This window comes from Symphalangus syndactylus, chromosome 15 (assembly GCF_028878055.3).
Source record: "Symphalangus syndactylus isolate Jambi chromosome 15, NHGRI_mSymSyn1-v2.1_pri, whole genome shotgun sequence".
In the NCBI taxonomy this organism is placed as follows: Eukaryota; Metazoa; Chordata; class Mammalia; order Primates; family Hylobatidae; genus Symphalangus; species Symphalangus syndactylus.
In genome coordinates, this window is record NC_072437.2 from 26,172,690 (window position 1) to 26,196,685 (window position 23,996).

Here is a 23,996-nt window from a genome sequence, read left to right on the forward strand (position 1 = left end):
TTAACAATTCTGCCTCAAAATATCTTCCTTTGTATTCCCACTGCTATGCCCTTTGCTCAGATTCTAACACAAAATACTACAGGGTCTTTGTTAAGTGTAAGCCCCATGGGTATTCTCTGCTTAAAATGTTTCAATAGCTTTCAGCTTCTTCCAGACAAAGTCTGGATCCCTTTGTAGGGCTTAAAGGTCCCTTTGGGAGCTTTTGTTATCGACATCTGCAGCCAGATATTCTCCCTCCCTCTGTGCACATCTTAGGTATCAGCCATTCCAATTATGTGCTTCCTGTTCCTGCATGCACTTGCCTTCCTCCTGCTTTTTAGGTCTTTCTTGTATGTCCCAGGCATTGCTCTAGACGCTGTATGCAAATTCATGCATTCAGTCCTCACCATCATCCTCTGAAGTAAATAATATTTCCATTTAACAGATGGGAGTGCTCGGGCCAGGCGTGGTGGCTCCTGCCTGTAATCCCAGCACTTTGGGAGGCCGAGGCAGGTGGATCACCTGAGGTCAGGAGTTCGAGACCAGCCTGGCCAACATGGTAAAACGCTGTCTCTACTAAAAACACAAAAATTAGCCAGGAATGGTGGTGCACATCTGTGCTGAGGCACGAGAATCACTTGAACCCGGGAGGAGCAGGTGGCAGTGAGCCGAGATAGCACCACTGCACTCCAGCCTGTGTGACAGAGTGAGATTCTGTAAAAACAACCGCAACAACAACAAAACAAAACAAAACAAACAAACAACAATGAAAACAAAACTAAACTAAAACAAAAAATAGATGAGGGAGCTCAAATGTTAGGCCTTCTTCCTAGAAACATGCAGTTAATAATTTTTGGGCTGGATGAGTCCCTTAGCCTAAAATACCCTCCTTTCCTTGGCAAACTTCTTGTGAAACTTCTGCCCATCTTTCATGACAGTTCAAGCCTCAGCTCTTTGGGAAGTCTGCCTCCCCCTGAACTTAACCGTCCAATAACATTGAGCATTCTGGGCTAATTGCCAAATGGTTGCTTTACTCCCAACAGCATATATCTGAAGACCTGCCCCTGTCCTGTTCCTCCCTGCATCCTCAGAGCCTATATTCTGCACCAGGAATCCGCTGAATGATTTGCCAAATTATCAACCTTTGGTAATCAATTTTTCCTGCAATGCACACAAAAATCTGGCAAAAGCTTAATTGTAGACCTGCTGGCTTCTGAAATTCAAGCCAATCATCCCAAGTTCATTTAGGAGCAGTGGCACTTTCTATAATGTACATTACCTAAACATGCACAAGGGCAGGAAAGTTTTAAATGACTAAGCCCGGCACACCATTTGCTCAGAAGATGTTCGTCAACTACATCTCCTTTAGGATGCAATTTAGTCTGTGAAGCGTGAGGAAAGCTGTGCAGTGGAGACAGCCAAATGGGCAATGAGCAGGGAGAGGAGCTATGAACCTTGTGAAAGATAAACCTGAACCTCTTCTATACTACATGTTCACCAGGAGAAAGTCAGGTAGGTATGAAGTCTTAAAGGAGCAGGGGACAGCAAAATCCATGCCTTGTGTCCTACAGTCCAAACACCACCAAGGGCTCTGGCATCTATGCTGTATTAACTCTGTTTTCTTGTTTTCTGTATTCTCCATGCTCTGGCACCTGGGGCCTCGCTGACTTCGGGGAAACTGCTCCTCCAACCCAAGGGCTAGCCAGTTATTACAGATAGCAAATGACCCCCTGCAAGCACATCTTTCATAAGCAAACCAACGAGCCCGAAGACCACACCCCCAACTACCTCCTCTCCCAAGTGTTTACCCATTAAGCAGATATTTCCCTGCCCTAATCACCCTAGTGTGGCAACCAGACAACTTGGGTCTCCTACACTCCAAAGCCTGCTGAAAGTATTAAAATGAGCCAATCCTAAACCCGCTTAGTTTTCCCAGCCTGGCTTACTCCTTCCCACAAAAATCACAACAAGAACTCACGAACATGGTTTCCCACCCAGTTCCTGAATGACCCTGGTTCTTCCCTGCGTGGCCCCGCGTGCCATGCCATGTCTCCCGCTTCTCAGGATCGACGAGTATAAAACTTCTTTCCTGACAGTCATTTCCATGTCTGTGCATCTTACCGTACCCGATTAAAACAAACCCCAGTTCATTTTAAACACAGGTTAGTCTATGTCATAGAATAAGATTCTTTTCCTTGACCTTCCCCGCAAGCTTTTGAAGCATATTACTAGACATCAACGTTGTCAACAACATCATCATCATCGTTATCCTACAGCTAAGAAAGGGAAACAAGGGCAAATGCCAGGGATTGACGTAAGGTCCACAAAACATGGCCAAGCTGGGACTTAAACACAAATTTGGGGGCTAGTACCAAATGCTGGCCATTTCCCCAAAAAGATTTGCAGAAGCCCATAGGAAGCTAGAAATATGGTCCCCAGTGAACCTCACTTGCTTTGTGTATAAAATGGAGACTACAGAGTATCAGTCTTCTGGAGAACTATGACAATGTATGTGAAAGCACTTTGTAAAACACACTGTATACATGCATTTAAAAACCAATGACCTTATGTTACATGATTAAAGTCATCAATGAATAACATGACAGCTAACTTATGACTGTGACAGCTGCTCATGATGTAAAGTGTTTTACGTTTTCATTTAACCCTGACAACAACCCTATGAGTTGATTCATATTATTATCTCCATTTGCAAATGAGAAGATTGAGTCTATGAGAAGTTAAGTAATGTGCTCGAGTTTGCATCGTTAGCTCTATGTGGAGCTAACGATTCAAACCCATATATTAAACTGTCTGTCCCAAAGTTTTTCCCTGCCCTCAGACCTAAGAATACTCAAGTAAACATTTGCTCTTTTTGGCTGCCCGGCATACCAAACACACCCTGAGCTTGGAGGAGCCCTGCCTTCCCCTGTGGAGCCCAAAGGGGGCCTTTTCTCCCCACTCCGAGCTATTAGAACATGTGATTGACACAAGGAATAGATCCACCTCTTTAGTGAGAAACTGACATCGAAATGCAAGGTGGTCTTGCCTTATACAAAATAGCAAATCCTAAGTGCAAACTATAGTCCAATATCCTTCACATCATTGGCACAATATCCTTTACGTCATGAAAAATATGACAGGACCCGCAGGAAAGGAGCAAAGGCAAGCTTCTATCAGGCTTTGCATTCCAAGAGGCAGCTACTGCAGTTCTGGTTGGAAACAAATGGATGGAGCAGAGTAATAGCCACCTTCCTACAGCTGAGATGTGACCTTTCAAGGCATTGAAAGAGGTATTCATGGACATAATCGCCACTCTTTAAGGAGAGCCTTATTTGTGGCTGGTACTACATAAGACACTTTGCCTGTGTTATTTGTTGTTGTTTTTTGCTTTTTTGAGATAGGGTCTTACTCTGTCACCCAAGCTGGAGTGAAGTGGCTCAATCACAGCTCACTGCAGCCTCGACCTCCCTAGCTCAGGTGATCCTCCCACCTCAGCCTCCTGAGTAGCTGGGACTATAGGTGCTCACCATCATGGCCACATAATTTTTCTATTTTTTGTAGAGACGGGGTTTCACCATGCTCCCCAGGCTGGTCTCAAACTTCTGCACTTAAGTGATCCACCTGGCTTGTCTCCCAAAGTGCTAGGATTACAGGCATGAGCCACCATGCCTGGCCATATGTGTCTTACTTAATCACCATTTAACAGGAAAGAACACTGAAGCTCAGAGGGATTAAGACCCTTTAGTAAATGTTGGGTCCATCAGATTCCTAAGGCCAAACTCCAAGCAAAGATTTCTCAAACATTTAATGTGCATAGAAGACACCTTGAGATCTTATAAAATTGCAGATTCTGATTCAATAGGTCTGTAGTGGGGCCTGAGATTCTGCATTTCAAGCAAGCTCCCAGGAGATATAGATGCCTGCTGGCTGGTGGATCACATTTCAAGAAGCAATACTCTAAATGTTTGTGCTTTTTAGATAGCATCATAAAAAATATTCATGGCAGTCCAGGTGTGGTGGCTCATGCTTATAATCCCAGCACTTTGGGAGGCTGAGACAGGAGGATTGCTTGAAGCCAGGAGTTTGAGATAAACTTGGGCAATACAGTGAGATTCCTGTCTCCACAAATATGTGAAAATTAGCTGGACGGTTGGCATGCACCTGTAGTCCCAGCTACTCAGGAGGACGAGATGGGAGGATTGCTTAAATCTGGGAGTTTGAGCTGTGATCATGCCACTGCACCCCAGCCTGGGAGACAGAGCAAGACCCTGTCTCAAAAAGGAAAGAAAAGACCACAAAAACAAATCCATGGCTCTTTTACTTGTTCTAAACACTTCCCTAGGACTCCCTCCCTTTTCTAGAACTTGGTGACATGAGAAGAGATTCCCTCTGCAATATAAATGTCAGAATTTAACTCAGTGAACAATTTCTCCTTCCATTTATTCAATCCACACAACTTCGTTGAGTGCCTTCTAAGCCAGACGCAGCAGTAGGTACGGGGGATACCAGGATAAATGAGATAAGGTCCTGCCCTCTAAAAGAGGAGCTATGGATGGAGACAGGATGTCTTAAAAGGTCTCTGATGCTTCCGTGAAAGAACAGCCTGCAGCACACTGCTTTAGGATCCCCAGTCCAATCGTCCACTGCTATGGCAATTGAGGTCATTCTGACTGCTCCAGTGCCATCTTCACCACTGTAAGGCTAGGGCGCTTTTCAGCATTGTGCCTTCCAACCATATTGATACAGAGACAATTTCACAGTGGCTCAACCTGTTTAGATTCTACTGCGAAAGTCCAATTCACCTACCTTGGGTTATGACTGTGTCAGTACACATATAATATTGTGCCTCTGTTTGTTGGAACAGGAACTTGTTGAATGTTTCTTGGACTTCACCCAGGCTGGAATGCAGCTGTGCAATATCAGCTCACTGCAGTCTCAATCTCCCCAGTTGAAGCAATCCTCTCACTGCAGCCTCCCAAGTAGTTGGAACTACAGGCATGTGCCGCCATGCTTGGCTATTTTAAAATTTTTTTGTAGGGACAAGTTCTCCCTGTGTTGCCCAGGCTGGTCTTGAACTCCTTGGCTCAAGTGACCCTCCTGCCTCAGCCTCCCAAAGTGCTGGGACTATAAGCATGAGCCACTACACCCAGTCTCAATATACTTTTAAATAATTTTATATGCATTTGTGACGTAGCATAAAAACTAATCTGAAATTAAATTTAACCTTAAGTTTATTTAATGAAACTTAGCTTCAGAAAGCAGTATCAGGATCTTAGAGAATGGAAAGGTAAGTGTTATCCAAGGGTGCAGCTATCTATTAAAAGTATTAATATTGGCCATGTGTGGTGGCTCACGCCTGTAATCCCAGCACTTTGGGAGGCTGAGGTGGGTGGATCACCAGGTCAGTAGTTTGAGACCAGCCTGGCCAACATAGTGAAACCCCATCTCTACTAAAAATACAAAAATTAGCCAGGCACGGTGGCGCGAGCCTGTAGTCTTAACTACTTGGGATGCTGAGGCAGGAGAATTGCTTGAACCCAGGAGGTGGAGGTTGTGGTGAGTTGGGATCATGCCACTGCACTCCAGCCTGGGCAACAGAGTGAGACTCTGTTTCAAAAAAAAAAGTGTTAATATTTTGGAGGCATCTAACTTATTAATTTTCCCTCTTTGACATGGTAATTCGTTTTCATTTATTCATTATTGTTGTTTGATATTTATTTACTATTATTCTTTAATCATGGACTAAGGCACTGCTATGTTGTGACTCTTTGTGTGCCCCCTAATTTATAGGTGGAAATCAGAACCCCCAAAATAATGGTATTAGTAGGTGGAGCCCTTTGGGAGGTGATTAGGTCAGGAAGGCAGAGCCTTCATTAACAGGATTAATACTGTTATAAAAGAGGCCCCAGAGGGTGGGCATGGTGTCTCATGCCTGTAATCCCAGCATTTTGGGAGGCTGAGGCGGGCAGGTCACTTGAGGACAGGATTTTGAGACCAACCTGGACAACCCAGCAAAACTCTGTCTCTATTAAAAACACAAACATTAGCTGGGTGTGCTGGTGGGTTCCTGTAGTCCCTGCTACTTGGGAGGCAGAAGCAGGAGAATCACTTAACTGGGAGGCAGAGGTTGAGATTGCACTACTGCACTCCAACCTGGGCAATAGAACAAGACTCAGTCTCAAAAAAATAATAATAATAAAATAAAATTAAAAAGAGGCCCTCAGAGAGCTGCCTTGCCCCTTCCACCATGTGAGGATGCAGTGAGAAGGTGCCGTCTATGGACCCTCACCACACACTGAATCTACCAGTGTCTCGATTTAGGACTTCACAGCCTCCAAAACTATGAGAAATAAGTCTCTGATGTTGATGAATTACTCAGTTTATGGTATTTTGTTATTGCAGCCTTAGTGGACTAACACAGGCATACATTCCAATTAGCAAGAAGTCTAAATTGATGACATCAGATGGCTCCCAGCTGTTCACTAGATGTGAATAAACTCCCACAGAAAACCCTCTTTCTCTAGCAAGTGCCATTCCTTTACCTTTGCTTTTTTTTTTTTTTTTTTTTTTTTTGCGATGGAATCTTGCTCTGTCACCCAGGCTGGAGTGCAGCTCGATCTTGGCTCACTGCAACCTCTGCTTCCTGGGTTCGAGTGATTCTCCTTCCTCAGCCTCCCAAAGAGCTGGGACTACATGTACCCCCCACCACGCCTGGCTAATTTTTGTATTTTTAGTAGAGACAGGGTTTCGCCAAGTTAGTCAGGCTGGTCTTGAACTCCTGACCTCAGGTGATCCAACCTGCCTTGGCCTCCCAAAGTGCTGGGATTACAGGCGTGAGCCACTGTGCCTGGCCTCTTTACCCCCATTTTTATGGCATGGCCAAATAAGGGAGTGGGGAGACAGGTGAAGCATCTGGAAAGTGAGGAGAGAAGGCTCACACTCCTGTAGACAGCCAGCATCATTTGACTGCAGCTTCCAGACGCCTGTTTGGTTTCATTCCACTGAAATCCTGGCACTTTTACTTGGGTCTTGTGGTCATTTAAGGTCATTTAAACCTATCTCAACCCAGACGCAGAGAAGACTGTAAACAGTCAGGAACACAGGAAGCTGGTCAAGATAATAGATAAGGCGGAAAAAAAGGCCTTGGCAGGGCACGATGGCTCATGCCTGTAATCCCAGCACTCTGGGAGGCCTTGGCTGGAGGATCACTGGAGCCCAGGAGTTTGAGACCACCCTGGGCAACATCACAAGACCCTGTCTTTACCATGTCCAGCTAATTATGTTTATAAATAAAATTATAAACAAAATTATAATTACTTATAAGCAAAATTAGCTGGGCATGGTGGCACGTGCCTGTAGTCCCAGCTACTCAGGAGGCTGAGATGGGAGGATCACTTGGGCCCAGGAAGTCAAGGCTGAAGTGAGCCATGATCGTGCCACTGCACTCCAGCCTGGGTGACAGAGTGAGACCCTGTCTTAAAAAACAAAAATTAAAAACAGAAGGAAAGATCTTAATCCCATGAGCAACTATAACAATTATAATAGAGGATACTTTTATGACTATAATTTTTTGGGAAACTTCTACTGCCCCGTGGCGAAGCATTGTGAAGTTCTGGAATTGAACTCTAGGTTGAAAGATACCTGAAGGAACTCTTGGAGACCCGTTCTCTTAATTTATGGATGAGGCACAGAAGGTGTCATTGCTGAAGTCAAGGTCTCACAGCAAGTCATAGAGGAGCCAGAATGCGAGGCTCAGTCTGCTGAGTCATAATCCACTGACCTCCCTTCGGGTTGCCTGCGCGCATTTCCTCACTCGCTCCTCAATTCAGCACACTCCAGCCTTCCTCCAGGAATACAATTTTGCCCTCATCGTGAACCATCTGTAGTCTCACTCATTATTTGGTTAATTCAGTCATTTTGCAGCTATATATCCGGAACCCAGCATGTGCCAGGGGCACGACAGGAACATGACAGATCCAGCCCCTGTCCCAAGGTGATCAGGATTTCCTTCAATTCATCACCGCAGCCATGCTTCTTGGATTCAGTCTTCCCCCTCAGAAAGAACTGCTTTTCTCCCTACTACGAGAGATGCTTTACTTTCATAGTGAAAGCATTCCTATTAACGTTGATATGAGAGAAAAACAAAACACAACAAAATGAGACCTAGCTTATGGTAGACTTAGTGTCTAAAGATAGTGAATTGGCTTTGGATTTTAATCAGGCTTTCAGGCTCCAATAAGAATTGAATTGCAGGTGTTCCTACGGTTTATTTCACAGAATGACAGTTGAAGTTGTCCTCTGTATTTTTTACTATAGCTATAAATGCTGCTCACCCAAAGAGCTGTTTGCTTACATCAAATTTTTAAGGGATGTAGTCACTATTAATCCAAATGAAGCCCTCAAAAGCTGTGGCTACACTGGAGCATTCAAGAGGGTTAGCTATGGGAAGGTATGACTCCAGCAATGAAGTTATATAATCAGTAAGAAAAAAAAAAAAAAATACAACCGCAACAGCTTAGACAGATTTCTGCTTTTCTTTCTTAGAGGAGGTTTAATCTGGCCTAAGTCTAAGAAGATTTGTCTCAAATTGACAATATAGGCTTAAATAGTTTATTATTTTAAAAGGTGATATAACCATTTTCATTCTTCATTGACTTCTGAGTTCTTTTCTCAATTTATAATTATTGCGATGTTGGAGAGATTATCGGCATAGATAGCTTTCCTGATTCCCTCATTGTTATGTTTTCAAATAGGAATAAAAGAAAAGCAACCAGCAATGACTCCATGGGAAAGGAAATCCAAATGTGTGAATCCCCGTTTCCTTTGGAAATGTGAGTCAGTGTTTCTGACATTGAAAACAGATTTCTGCAGCAAAGTGTATTGTTTATAAAGATTTTGACTCAGGATGAAGAAGGTAGAGAGATTATATTAATTTAATTGTACTTGTTCTTAGGGAAGCATTGTCAGTGGGTGAGATTTTCAAATTACCTCCTATGTGCAGCGTATACAGGAGATAGAATACATTATTTTTACAATCAATAAACAAAGTTAACTTTAAAAATAAAGTTTTGGCAGGTGTGGTGGCTCATGCTTATAATCCCAGCATGTTAAGAGGCCAAGCCAGTAGGATTGCTTGAGCCCAGGATTTCAACACCAGCCTAGGTAACATAGTGAGATCTCATCTCTACAAAAACCTTTAAAAATTAGCCAAGTGTGGTGGCATGCACCTGTACTCCCAGCTACTTGGGAGGCTGAGGTGGGAGGATCACTTGAACCCGGGAGGTGGAAGTGGCAGTGAACTGAAATTGTACCACTGCACTCCAACCTGGGCAACAAAGCAAAGTTCTGTCTCAAAAACAATAAATAAAAAATAAGAAAGTGTTAAGGGTGAGAGATATCCGGACCATAATAAAATGCCTAACTCTGTGATGATGTGTTTGGGGAAGTAGCGAGTTGAAGTCATGTAAAATGTACCATGGTTCTTTAACCCACTTTGAAGCTGAAGTTGAACACATATTTTCCCCAATAACTGGGTTTCATTAAGAACTACAGAATGAAACATATTAAGGCAATTTTCTGTTTGTTTTTTTTTTTAAGGTGAGGCCGGGCACCGTGGCTCAGGCCTATAATCTCAGCATTTTGGGAGTCAGAGACAGGTGAATCTCTTGAGCTCAGGAGATCGAGACCAGCCTTGGCAACATAGAGAGATCTCAAAAAATATATATAATAATTGAACAAATAAAAGATAAACCCAATTAAAAACAAACAGACTTATCACATGCCATCTCTTCTACCTGATTCCTAAGGTGAAAAAGGGCCAAGAGGGGCCACTGGAGAAAGAACGATTGTAAGAGGTGCAGAGTGACAAGAGGGTCTCCACACACACTCTTCTCTTGCTCTGTTTCTAGGGCAGTCTTCTATGTCAGAAGGAGCAGTGTTGAAATACCCAAAATGAGTTTAGAAGTTGAGCCCGAAGACAGACATAGCATGGATTCCTCAAATGGGTACTTAGGAAAGTCCATGTTATTTCAGGGCCTAACTGAGGCATCCACGCTTGAATATTTCTTTTGATTGTCATTAGAAATCTCCTGGATTTAGTTAAGTATTCTCTCTTTATCCCCTGGCACTCATTGTAGACTAATGATGTGCATACTTGACACAAAATCTCCTAACATATTATGCTTTAGTAACTTCCTAGTTAAAATTTTATTTCATTTTCTTTCCTATGGCCAAGGTACAGTTTTACTATTTGACTGTGAAAAGTCTATATTTTACCAAGAAACAAGGAGCAATTTTTAAGGTAGTAAACCCACAACTTGTGGCAGATTTGTAAATGTATCAAATTTGCAGAAAGCAGAGGCAGACAGTAATTCTCATAATGACATGAAAGCAAATGACAATTGTTTCCCTGAAGGCATCCTGGAGTAAGAAAGTGTCCTTAAAAAATATATGTTCCCTCTTTAAGATACGTACACTTGTAGTAGAGTTTCTAATATGCACAACGATGAAAGCTTGCCCCATGTATTCTTAAATAAACAAAATCAGGTAACTAAAGGGGAAAGTAAACAGCATTTTCTTTCACTTAACTGCTTTCAAATTTTTCTTGCTGTTATTTTGTCATTCAATATGTTTTTTTGTTTTGTTTTGTTTTGTTTTATATCTAGGCTGTGACAAACATTAAAAAAACATGGAAACCCCTCTGAAAATAGAATTCCTTCCTCCGTTATCAGGAATCTAGGATAAAGTAGATGTAAGGAGACATACAGATTACCTTACAGGCCTTTTGGAATATGCAGTGTGACTCCAAAGGAAAGAGTGGAAGTGGCTGGATTGTTTTAAAAGCCAGTTTCAATTTGCCATCATTTGCCAGTTCCAATCTAGCAATGGCATATTACGTACATATGTGTGTTATATATGTGTGTGCGTGTATATACGTATATATATTCATATAGATACCTATGTGGGTTATATATGTGAATGTCTATATATACACATGTGTGCATATATATATATACACACACACACATATAGATACCTCTGTGTGTGTGTGTGTTTGTGGGTATATATATATATATATATATAGACAGAGAGAGAGAGAGAGAGAGGAAGAGAGAGAGAGACAAGATTAAATCAATGAGAGCGTTTCCTACATAGAGGTGATGACCCATCAAGATTCCTCCATGACTCAAGGCAAATTGAAACTGACTTTTAAAACAATCCAGTCACTTCCACTCTTCCCTTTGGAGTCACACTGGGTATTCCAAAAGCCCTGTAAGGTTATTCTTACATCTCCTTTGTCAAATAAAATAAATAATGTCATTCTTTCAGTCAATACTCATACACCCCATCCTTCCTAGGCAAATCTTGGTACTTTGATTAAGCACTCAGTCTTCAGAGAGTTAACAGCCAGCCATAGACGGCTACTTCAGCATAGTCGGGGGAGAAAAGTACATTTTACCTCCACCCCAAACAAAGCCATTATATTTACCTGCTACTTTGAAGATGGTAAAATGTGGTCGGCAATGGAAAGAACCCAACGCGTTACCTGCGCAGTTCATCCACAGACCCTGGTAAACCCAAGTGGCTGTTATCACCGAGGAGGCTCGCGTGGTCACTTTCCACTCATTGGACGTGGTAGCAGCAACGAGAGCTCCAAATCCTCCGACACCAGACACCAGAGCCCAGATCTGCGCCTTGGACATGTCGCGCCGCCTTCTCCAGTGACAGTGTCCGGACAGAACGCTTTGGTGGTCTAGGCATGCAGCTGATAGAGAACACTTTGACAAGCGTCACAGCCAGTGGATGTGGGTAGGTGACAGCGTTTCATGCTCGGATGGCCTGAGGAAGTACAGGAATTTAGGATCAAGTATGGTTTACCAATGACATTTTAAAGATGGCCTGAAAGAGTCGTTCTGATTTTCTACACGGATATTTATTAAAATTTTGTAGACGAATTTTAAGGGTTTTGATTTCGCAGATTTTTTTTAACTTGGCACCATAGTTAATGCTTAATTTTCTGTTAGCCTGAAGCTTAACGAACCATGCAACTACCAGATATTACAAAGTACAGATTATACGGTAACAGTTAAAGCTTATTTGACCAATTGCTTTAGTCTCGCCTGCTTTTGAGTCTTTACATAATTGAATCATATTGTAGAAATTCTCCCATAACCTATTTTTTTCATGTAACACTGTATTTGAGGGATTTATCCATGCTCAGGAATGTAGCTGTCATTCATTAAATATTACAGCTGAATATAGTATTTCATGAAATGCAATTTAATAAACATGATTTATTCATGTTCCTGGAGCTGAACATTCATGCTGTTCCCTTTTCTCCCTAATAACCATTGGAGCAGATATAAACATTCTTGTGCATTTCTTCTTGTGCACGTGAGTGAGAGTTTCTCTAGGGCATATCCTAGAATCAGAATTTTGCTAGGATGTAGGAAACACTCGTCTTTAACTTTATAGGTAATGCTAAATTGTTTGACTAAGTAGTTATAGCAATTTAGAGTCCCACTGGCAGTGGGTAAGTCCTCCGTGTTCCACTTCATAACACTTGGTATTGTGGGGTTGTCGAGATTATTATTTTTTCTTTTGGCCAGTCTGATGGGTATAAAGGTGTCACATTATGATTACTAATTTATATTTTCTGATTACTAAGGAGGTTGAGCAGCTTTTTGTGTGTTTATTGGTTAAGTTTTTGTCTACAATGAAATATGCAACTTTTGCTCACTTATCTATTGAGTTGTTTGACTTTTTATAATTTGTTTTTAGTTATCTATATACTCAAGACAGTAATCTTTTGTGGATTATTTATGTTGCAGGTATCTTCCCCCAGTTTGTGGTCTGTCTTTATGTCGCCATTTGAGAAAGAGTCTTGGTTTTAATATAGCTAAATTTGTCAAGTTTCATCAAGCAATTTGTGGTTTGAGATCTTGATTAAGAAATCCCTATCTTGGGCCTGGCATGGTGGCTCCCAGCTGTAATCCCAGCACTTTGGGAGGCCGAGGTGGGAGGATCACTTGAGGCCAGGGGTTTGAGACTAGACTGGGCAACCTATTGAGACACTGGCTCTATAAAAAATTCAAAAATTAGCTGGGTGTTTTGGCACAGGCCTGTGGTCCCAGCTACTTGGGAGGCTGAGGTGGAAGGAGGATGCCTTGAGCCTGTAAGGTCAAGGCTTCAGTGAGCCGTGATTGAGCCACACACTCCAATCCAGGTGACAGAACTGAGATCTTGTCTCGAAAAAAAAAAAAAAAAAAAAAAACAGAAAAGAAACAGAAAAGAAAAAGAAATCTCTACCTAAAAGAAAATGAATTTTTCCCCTTCACTTCAAAAAACTTCAAAGTTTTAACTTACATATTTAAGTTTTTAAATCGTCCAGATTGATTATTCTGTGTCTTGTGATTTGGGACCTATTTTATTTTGCAATGTGGAAACCCACTTTTCCAATTTTATTGAGTAGTCCCTTGTTTCCCTATTGATCAGCAGTGTCACCTCTGTCATACATATTGGGCATTAATATTCACATGATCTGTTTTTGGATTCTGTACTCTGTTCCATTTATTTGCTTGACTATTCCTGGGCCAGTACAATACTTTCTTAATTCCTCTAATTTTATAAATATATCTCAAAATCTTGTTGGTGAGTGTTTTACCTTGCTTACCTTGCTCTTCTTTTTCAAGAATGTTCAGAATTTTTTTTTTTTTTTAGCTCTTGGCTATTTCTTATATAAATTTAATTAATTAATTAATTAATTTATTTATTTTGAGACAAAGTCTCATTCTGTTGCCCAGGCTGGAGTGCAATGGCGTGATCTCAGCTGATTGCAACCTCCATCTCTCAGGTTCCAGTGATTCTTGTGCCTCAGCCTCCCGAGTAGCTAGGACTATAGGCGCCCACCACCACACCCGGCTAATTTTTGTATTTTAGTGGAGATAGGGTTTCACCATGTTGACCAGGCTGGTCTCAAACTCCTGACCTCAGGTGATCCACCTGCCTAGGCCTCCCAAAGGCTAGGATTACAGGCGTGAGCCACTGTGCCCAGCCCTTACATATTTTAGAATCAGTTTATCAAATTAGACACATACACATCCATATAGTTTGTGAGGTTTGTTGGAATTGTTTTGCACCTATTTATTCAGTTTGAGGAAAATGGATAGCTTTATAAAATCAAGTCTTCCTGTTCATGAACATCTTATATCTCTTCATTTATTTAACCCATCTTTAATGCTTTTAGTGATGTTATATACTTTAATCTCTAAAAATAGTTATCTTTTTGTTACATTTATTCTTAAAGTTAGGACTCATTCTAACACCTATTTTGTATTAGTTTGTCCAATTTTTTTCTTGAGTATATGTAGGGAGACCCCCTGAAACTGTTGCTATGGAATAAAAGATGAAATGCTCCTGATTATTGTAAATACAAAGTTGCACGCAGGATTGTGTAAAGACAATGCCAGGTTGGACTGCCAGAACGAGCCAACAGCGCGTGATGTGCTTCCCCCTGCAGAAAGCCTATGAATGGATGTGCAGTCGGGGAGGTTTCACATCACCAAGATTCCTATCCCAGAAAAGCAGATGTTCATAGCTCTGGGAATGGAATGCAACCCTTGTGGGGAGCCTATAAACGGACACATGGGGGGCAACTGTCCATATGGGTAAGATAGGGCTACAAACGCCCTCATCTTGCCACAGCTCTTCTAGGCCTCTTTAGGGTTAAAGCATACTCCCTTCTGAGAATTTCTGGTCTAACCAGTTATCTAGCTTCACGTCCTGTTTCCATGGATTGTTTGTAACCAGCTTTTGTTGCAATTGTTACTGCTGATTAATATCTTGCTAATCACAGGTTATGGAAATACTGTGTTTCTGTTCTAAGGCTCTGTTAGAAATTACTGATGCACACACTATATTGTAAATTCTTATCTCTGTATACTGTAGTTCTACATACAAATGTACTGTACTTCTACATACAAATGTTGTGTTAAAGAATTACTTCATCCCCATGTGACCATCTCACCTCATAATCAAATGACCCTAATTCCCTCATTAACCTACCCCCACCCTCACTAAACTTAATAATAAATGCTGGTATATCCAGTGCATTGTTGGCACCGTGGGACCAGAAGGCGGTGACCCCCCTGGACCCAGCTTTCACTATCTTGTGTGTGTCTATTATTTCTCAACCTGCCGATCCGCCTGGGAACAAAGAGAGAGCCCCATTGCATTGCAGGCTGCTGGCCAGATCCCGCAATAAGTATACCTATAGTTTTTCTCCTTTCTTGAGTTGTTTTGAATTGAGATCTTTTTTCACATTTCAATTTTTCTGCTCCATTAAATTGGAAATTACACTTTATTTGCATTGTTTAGTGATTGCTATAGAAGCTTTAATGTATATTTAGCTTAATATATAAAAGTAATTGGCCAGGTGTGGTGGGTTACACCTGTAATCCCAGCACTTTGGGAGGCCAAGGTGGGTGGATCACCTGAGGTCAGGAGTTTGAGACCAGCCGGGCCAACATGGTGAAACCCCCTCTCTACAAAAGTACAAAAATTAGCCGGGCATGATGGCAGGTGCCTGTAATCCCAGCTGCTCAGGAGGCTGAGGTGGAAAAATCACTTGAATCTGGGAGGCAGAGGTTGCAGTGAGCTGAGATTGTGCCATTGCACTCCAGCCTGGGTGAGAGAGAGCGAGACTTTGTCAAAAAAAAAAAAAAAAGTAATCATCTCAATAGATGCAGAAAATACCTTTGATAAAATTCAACACCCCTTCATGCTAAAAACTCTCAATAAACTAGGCACTGATGAAATGAATCTCAAAATAATAAGATCTATTTATGACAAACCCACAGCCAATATCATACTGAATGGGCAAAAGCTGGAAGCATTCCCTTTGAAAACCAGCAGAAGACAAGGATGCCCTCTCTCATCATTCCCACTCAATATAGTATAGGAAGTTCTGGCCAGGGCAATCAGGCAAGAGAAAGAAATAAAGGGTACTCAAATAGTAAGAGAGGAAGTCAAATTGTCCCTGTTTGCAGATGACATGATTGTATATTTAGAAAACCCCATCACCTCAGCCTAAAATCTCCTTAAGCTGATAAGCAACTTCAGCAAAGTCTCAGGATACAAAATCAATGTGCAAAAATCACAAGCATTCCTATACACCAATAACAGACAAACAGACAGCCAAATCATGAGTGAATTCTGAACTCCCATTCACAATTGCTCTCAGTTAAAAACCACTGGGGTAGAGAACCTGAGTGAGATAGTGCTGTGCCTTGAGTTAATACCAGCCTGCAGGTCGTTACCCCAAGAGTGGAAGGAACAGAGGGAGGGGAGTGGCTCCCAGAACTGGGTGGCAGAGAGGTTTTGTGGAAACGACTGCCTTATAGGAGCTGGATCCCTCAGTGGAGGGTCAGGGTCAGTCCTGCTGTCCTCCCTAACCCCGATCTTCCACCCGAGGGCAAGCCTATTGATGACATCCCAAGAAGTTGCCTCCCAGGTAAGGAGCAAGGTGGGGAAGAGGACAAAGTGGGGCTAGAGGGGAAAACTAAAGAAACCCAGCACAGCCCCAACACTGATTTGGTGGCAAAATTCAACTGGAACTAAGCCAAGACGATTTCAGTTATTTACTCCATTTACTACAGAAATACATAGGACTTTGATTATAGGATGCTACCCTAGACCCAGTTGAGGGTGTTATACAATATATATACCATCTTACCTTTCTAAAATTTGAAAACTTTTGAATTCCAAAATATAGCTGGCTCCACGCATTCCAGACACGATCGTAGAAATACACCTTTCATAGTTAGGCCTTAAATCCATCTGGAGTCCATCTTTGTGTAATGTAAAACAGGGATTCAGTTTTATTTGTTTCCACATAATGAACCAGTTTTATCCACACCACCTATCCCTCCTTCTCTCATTGGTTCATTGCAGTTTTCATCCTATATTAAGTTCTCATATATATCTGTGAAGCTATCTTTCCATTCTTCTGCCAGTCCCACACTATTTTATTACTTTGGCATCTTGATATGTCCTAATATCTGGTAGATAAGTCCTTTCTCTTTGCTATTTATTTATTTATTTGAGACGGAGTCTCACTCTGTCACCCAGGTTGGAGTGCAGTGATGCAATCTCGGCTCACTGCAACCTCCATCTCGTGGATTCAAGCAATTCTCCTGCCTCAGCCTCCCAAGTAGCTTGGACTACAGGCACTTGCCACCAACCCCAACTAATTTTTTATTTTTTATTTTTAGTAGAGATGGGGTTTCATCATGTTGACCAGGCTAGTCTCAAACTCCTGACCTTAGGTGATTCGCCTGCCTTGGTCTCCCAAAGTGCTGGGATTACAGGCGTGAGCCATCACACCTGAACTGCAGCTTACTTTCAAATGGTTCAGAAGAGTAAGTACACAGAAAGCAAAGGTGGCAAGATGTTGTGGATAATTGTTGAATCTGGATGAAGGTGTCTGGTGTTCTTTACATGACTTTCAACTTCCCTGGCTTGCAAATTTTAAAAATAAAATGTTGTGAAAAAAGGAAATCATAGAATATTAACAATGTGTATTCAGAATTGTCTAAATGGGCTTTATCTCCTCAGAAGCAAAGCACCCAGTCTTCCAGGGGCAGGAGTGAAGACTACATTCCATGATCCCTCTGCTTCCCTGAGAGGAGCAGGGTCCTGTGCAGATTCATTCTTCTTTCTCCAGCCTCCTCAGCCCTATGTCCTTCACACTTCAGCAGTGGTCTCTGGAGCCTGGGCAAAATTAACCCTGTATTGACCAGAACCTTCACCAGTGTTGCAACTCCTAGGTCTCCATGGTGAAGAAATTTGGGTTCAGCACACCTACAGCCTGCCTCGGTGGCCAGACAGCCCTGGTCTCCTTCTCGAAGGTTGATTTTACTATTTGTGTATCAGAAGTGGGTTTGTCATGAAGAGTAAGAAGCTTAAGCTTCAAAGTCCCTCATTTGTACACATCTGGGGATCCCTGAAAGTAGCTGGGAGTCATAGAATGTTCTAGGTGGAGAAAGAAAAGTAAGTTGCAGTCAGTCAGCATTTCTAAGTAAGCACATCTGGTAAGTTACATAAACAGAACTCACAGAAAAGGGACCTGAATTTCCAAGCTCCCAGTATTTTGTACTTTCTTTTCTCATTTTAAATGAATATTCATTTTCACATCTAATTTTGAATGTATTCAAAAAATGCCTCAAAACTAACTATGTAAACCTTTATTTTCTGAGATACATTTAATCTATTATTATTTTTATTTTTTGAGACAGGGTCTCACTCCGGTTGCCCAGGCTGGAGTGCAGTGGTACGATCTTGGCTCACTGTAGCCTCGACCTCCTGAGTGCAGGTGATCCTCCCACCTCAGCCTCCCGAGTAGCTGGGAGTACAGATGCGCACCACCATGCCTGGCTGGTTTAGTTTTTAGTAGAGATGAGGTTTCACCATGTTGCCCAGGCTGGTCTCAAACTCCTGGACTCAAGTAATCTGCCTCAGACTCCCAGAGTGTTGGGATTATAGGTATGAACCACTGCACCCAGCCCTACATACATTTTAGAATAAGTTTATCGATTCTTCACAACACCGTAGTGGAATTTGTATTAGTATTGCATTGAATCTATGGACTAATGAGAAGGTGATTAACACTTTCGTAACAGCAAGTGATCACTCTGAGTATGAACTGTCTCTCCATTTGTTCAGATCTTCTATGTCTTTTATTACAGTTTTCTTCATAGAGAGGGCTGTTGTGTCTTATGAGTTAATTTCTAAATACTTCATGATTTTTATTAATATTATGAATTGTAGCTTTTTAATATTTTCTAGTTAATTATTATTCAAGTAAGGAGATGCTATTGAGCTTTCTACGTTAACCTCACGTCTGGTAGCTTACCTAGGTCCTGTTATTAGTCCTCATAGTTTGATTCTGTTAGTTTATTCTAGATGAATGTTTATGTAGTCTGCAAATTATGACAGGTTTTTTTTTGAGACAAAGTCTCACTCTGTTGCCTAGGCTGGAGTACAGTAGCACAATCTCGGCTCACTGCAACCTTCACCTCCCGGGTTCAAGCAATTTTCCTGCCTCAACCTCCCTAGTAGCTGGGACTACAGGCGCACACTGCCACACCAGGCTAACTTTTTGTATTTTAGTAGAGACGAGGTTTTACTGTGTTGCTCAGGCCGGTCTCAATCTCCTGAGCTCAGGCAATCTGCCTGCCTCAGCCTCCGAAAGTGCTGGGATTACAGGCATGAGCCACCGTGCCTGGCCAGATTTTTTTATTTTATTATTTTATTTTATTTTATTATTTTATTTTATTTTATTATTTTATTTTATTTTATTTTTGAGACAGGGTCTTGCCCTGTTGCCCAGGCTGGAGTGCAGTAGCTCAGTCATGGCTCACTACAGCCTCAACATCCCAGGCTCAAGCGATCCTCCCACTTCAGCCTCCTGAGTAGCTGGGACTATGGTGCATGCCACCATACCTGCTAGTTTTTTTTTTTTTTTTTTTTTTTGAGATGGGGTCTCTCTGTGTTGCCCAGGCTAGTCTTGAATTCCTGAGCTCAATTGATCTGCCTGCCTTAGCCTCCCAAAGTGCTAGGATTACAGGCCTGGCCAATTATGGCAGTTTTGACTCTTTTCTACCAAGCTTGAAGCTTCTTATTTCCTTTTCTTGCCTTATAGCATTCTTCAGCTCTCCAGTTCAAGGCTACATATCAACAGTAATACCTTGTTACTGGTCTTAATATTAATAAAATGCATCTACGATTTCTCTGTGAAGTATATTTGCTCTGGGGTTTGGCAGTGGGCCTTTACCAAGTTATGAAGGTGCTCTTCTATTTTTAGTTTGCTCTGAGTTTCTTTTTTTTCCTCCTTAATCATAAATAGATGATGCCCTTTATCAATTGCTTTTCCTGGAAAAATTGAGTTAATCGTATGATTTTTCCCTTTCAGTCCATCAAAGTGATGGATGATATTGACAGATTTTCTAATGGCCAAGGCTTCTTGCTTTTCTAGGTTGAGCCCCACTTGATCATAATTTATTATTTTAATATGCTGTTGGGTGCAATTTTCTAACATTTTATTTAATATTTGTACATCCTAATATAAAGATGAGATGGACTGGTAATTTTCTTTTCCTGAATGTCCCTATTGTGGTTTGGAATCAAGATTACATGGGCTTCAGAAATTAAGCTAGAAAGCTCTCACTCTTTACATAAATTTGGGGTTGGGCGTGGTAGCTTACATCTATAATCCCAGCACTTTGGGAGGCCAAGATGGGCAGATAACGTGAGGCCAGGAGTTTGAGACCAGGATGGCCAACATAGCAAAACCCCATCTTTACTAAAAATACAGAAAAAATTAGCCAGGCGTGGTGGCACACGACTGTAATCCCATCTACTTGGGAGGCTTAGGCAAGAGAATCGCGTGAACCAGGAAGCAGACATTGCCGAGATTGCACCACTGCACTCCAGCCTGGGCGACAGAGCAAGACTCCGTCTCAAAAAAAAAAAAAAAAATGGAACAACTTGACTGGGAACATTGCTTTCCTGCCACACTGAGCCGCATGAGCCCTCCAGGCAGCTTCTGTCATAAGCATGGAGAAGTCTGGCAGCCTCTGGCTCTCTTTGAGTTGCAGATCTTGAGTTTTCAGGGTAAAGTTAAAGGAGCTTATTTTTCTGCTTAATTCTTCCTCACCTTATTTCTAGCTGACCCCCCAGTTTTTTTATTTGTTTGCTTGTTTTGTTTTGATTTTGGAGACAGAGTCTTGCTCTGTTGCCCAGGCTAGAGTGCAGTGGCATGATCTTGGCTCACTGTAACCTCCGCCTCCTGGGTTCAAGACGATCCTCCTGCCTCACCCTCCTAAGTAGCTGGGACTACAGGTGTGCACCACCACACCTAATTTTTGTATTTTTAGCAGAGATGGGGTTTTGCCATGTTGGCCAGGCTGGTCTCGAACTCCTGACCTCAGGTGATCCACCTACCTCGGCCTCCCAAAGCGCTGGGATTACAGGTGTGAGCCACCATGCTCAGGAGATGATCAGAACTTTTAAACAGAGCAAAGATTTATTTATTTATTTAATATTATTTTTTGAGATGGAGTCTCGCTCTGTTGCCAAGGCTGGAGTGCAGTGGTGAGATCTCAGCTCACTGTGACCTCTGCTTCCTGGATTCGAGTGATTCTCCTGCCTCAGCCTCCCGAGTAGCTGGGATTACAGGCACCTGCCACCACGCCTGGCTACAGAGTGAAGATTTCTCAAGACGTTTATTTTTGGTTAGGACTTGTCTCTTGCCATCAGAAGTGGATACTGAGGAGAGATACACCTTTTGACACTAATGTAGGTGGCAATTCAATGGCTTGGCTGTGCCGGGGTCCCCTGTGTGCTTCACTGTGAAGCTGAGAACAGAGAGGCAGGGTGACTTCCCATAAAGTGTCCTTGCACTGGACGGCCTGAAGGCCTGTAAAATTTCCTGTGCTCCTTCATCAGTTCAGTCCAAAATCCTAGAACCAAGCTCTTCCCTGACTGCCCGTGCGTTTCCCAAAATACCTCTATCTCCTACAATGTATCCCCGGCTCAAACACTCCAGTTCACCAGGAGGCTGCTCACCTCCGGTTTCACGAGGTACAACACTGTCACCTGGCTTCCACTTCCAAATAATGTTCTAACATACACAATACGATTTTAGCATTTTTAGGCAACAGTAAGATAAAGAAAAGAGACCATGGGAATGGAAATAAAGTAAATCTCTAGATATATATGCTTTCATTTTAGGTCTTAAATTACCTAAAAAATGTGTTTTTTTTTTTGTTTTTTTTTTTTTTTGCTGAGACGCAGTCTTGCTCTGTCACCCAGGCTGGAGTGCAGTGGTGCGATTTCAGCTCACTGCAACCTCCGCCTCCCAGGTTCAAGCAATTCTCCTGCCTCAGCCTCCTGAGTAATTGGGATTACAGGTGCATGCCACCATGTCCTGCTAATTTTTTTGGATTTTTAGTAGAGACGGGCTTTCATCATGTTGGCCAGGCTGGTCTCAAACTCCTGACCTCGTGATCCACGCACCTCATCCTCCCAAAGTACTGGGATAATAGGCGTGGGCCACTGTGCCTGGCCAAATGTAATGCTCTTGATTGTGCTTAGACTTAAGTTTAGGCCGGGAGTGGTGGCTCACACCTGTAATCCCAGCACTTTGGGAAGCTGAGGTGGGAAGATCGCCTGAGCCTAGGAGTTCGAGACCAGCCTAGGCAACAGAGTGAGACCTCATCTCTACCAAAGATAAATAAAAATTTTAAAAATTCGCCAGGCATGGTGACACACACCTGTAGGTGCAGCTACTTGGGAGGCTGAGGCTGGAGGATGGCTTGAACACAGGAGTTTGAGGCTTCCATGAGCTATGACCATGCCACCGCACTCGAGCCTGGGTTGTAGAATAAGACCCGACTCAAAAAAAAAAAAAAAAAAAATCACAGTATAAGATATTCTTGAGTAAAGAAGTCCAATTAAAAAATAGTGAGCTTGCTGACAGTGGGTAGAGAAGTAGAGGTTTACAGTATTATCCGTGCACGTTCCTACACCTATCTCCCTTGGAGAAACTCATTATTAACAGTAACTGTATTTTTTGCTCCATGTCACTGAAAAGTATCTAACATCAGGAAGGATTGCTATCTTGCATCTATTTCTCTGAGATTATACTAACGTAATCACAAGTCATGATAATAGTTTTGCTGCAGGAAATTATAAAATGTATTGCCTTGCCAAATGTGTTTTCACTTTGGCACACTTATTTTAAAGTGGCTTTCAAAGCAAATATAATGGACTCATTATAGACAGAAAATTGAATGGAGATCTGCTAAAGCAACCAGTGCTGGGATCAGTGAACAAACAACCCCATCCAAGACTGTGGTAGTATAAAAACGTGCTGCTGAATATTCATCATTTTATTCAACAAATACTCTGATGCATGGGATTAGGCACACAGGAAGAACCAGAAAGTTCAGATAGTTCAGATTTATAGGTTTGAACTGAATTTTACAGAAAGCTGTTGTCTTCATGCAGTTCTTTCTTTTTATTTTATTTTATTATTTTATTTTATTTTATTTTATTTTTTTGAGGCAGAGTCTTCCTCTGTCATTCAGGCTGGAGTGCAGTGTCGTGATCCTGGCTCACTGCAACCTCTGCCTCCTGGGTTCAAATGATTCTCCTTCCTCAGCCTCCTAAATAGCTGGGACTACAGGCATGTGCCACCACGACTGGCTAATTTTTTTAGGAGAGCCGGGGTCTCACCATGTTGCCCAGGCTGGTCTTGAACTCCTAAACTCAGGCAATCTGCCCACCTTGGCTTCCTAAAGTGCTGGGATTACAGGCATGAGCCACTGTGCCTGGCTTTCACCCAGTTCTTATTTCTTAATTTCAAGTTGGTCAGTGGCACCATGAATAATGAATCAAATTGCTTGATTTGGCTTTTACCCAGGATAGAAAGACTCATGCCTTTCTACTTATAAATAAACAAACAAAATTAGGAGCAATTATTCTAAGCACTCTTGTTTGCTATAAAGTCGGGCAAGAGCTTTCACTGGGTCCAGACAAGTGTGAGCTCGGCTGGTTCTCTTGTTTGATGTTGCCCAAATCTGCCCTGGAATGTGCACGATGGAGATCCTTGTGGGATATTCCTCCTGTGCATCCCCAGAAGGGCGGGTGGGAGCCAGGAATTTTGCTGACATCTCAGGCTTCCATTTTCAAACCACAGTATTAACATAACCATCCTGCAACTTCAGAGAAGGCAGAACATTAAAACAGCAACCAGCCTTTGTCTTCAGCTCCTAGATGAACTGCAACGTGGTGAAGATCACACACAGCAGGGACGACTACATGAAGAAATGATAGACACGCCCTCCCCCCCACCTTATGCTCAGACAGTGCACTTTTTCTTCTCTTTATTGTAAAATATAACACACACACAAGAGAGTAAAACATAACATACATCATTACTGGGTGTGGATAACATG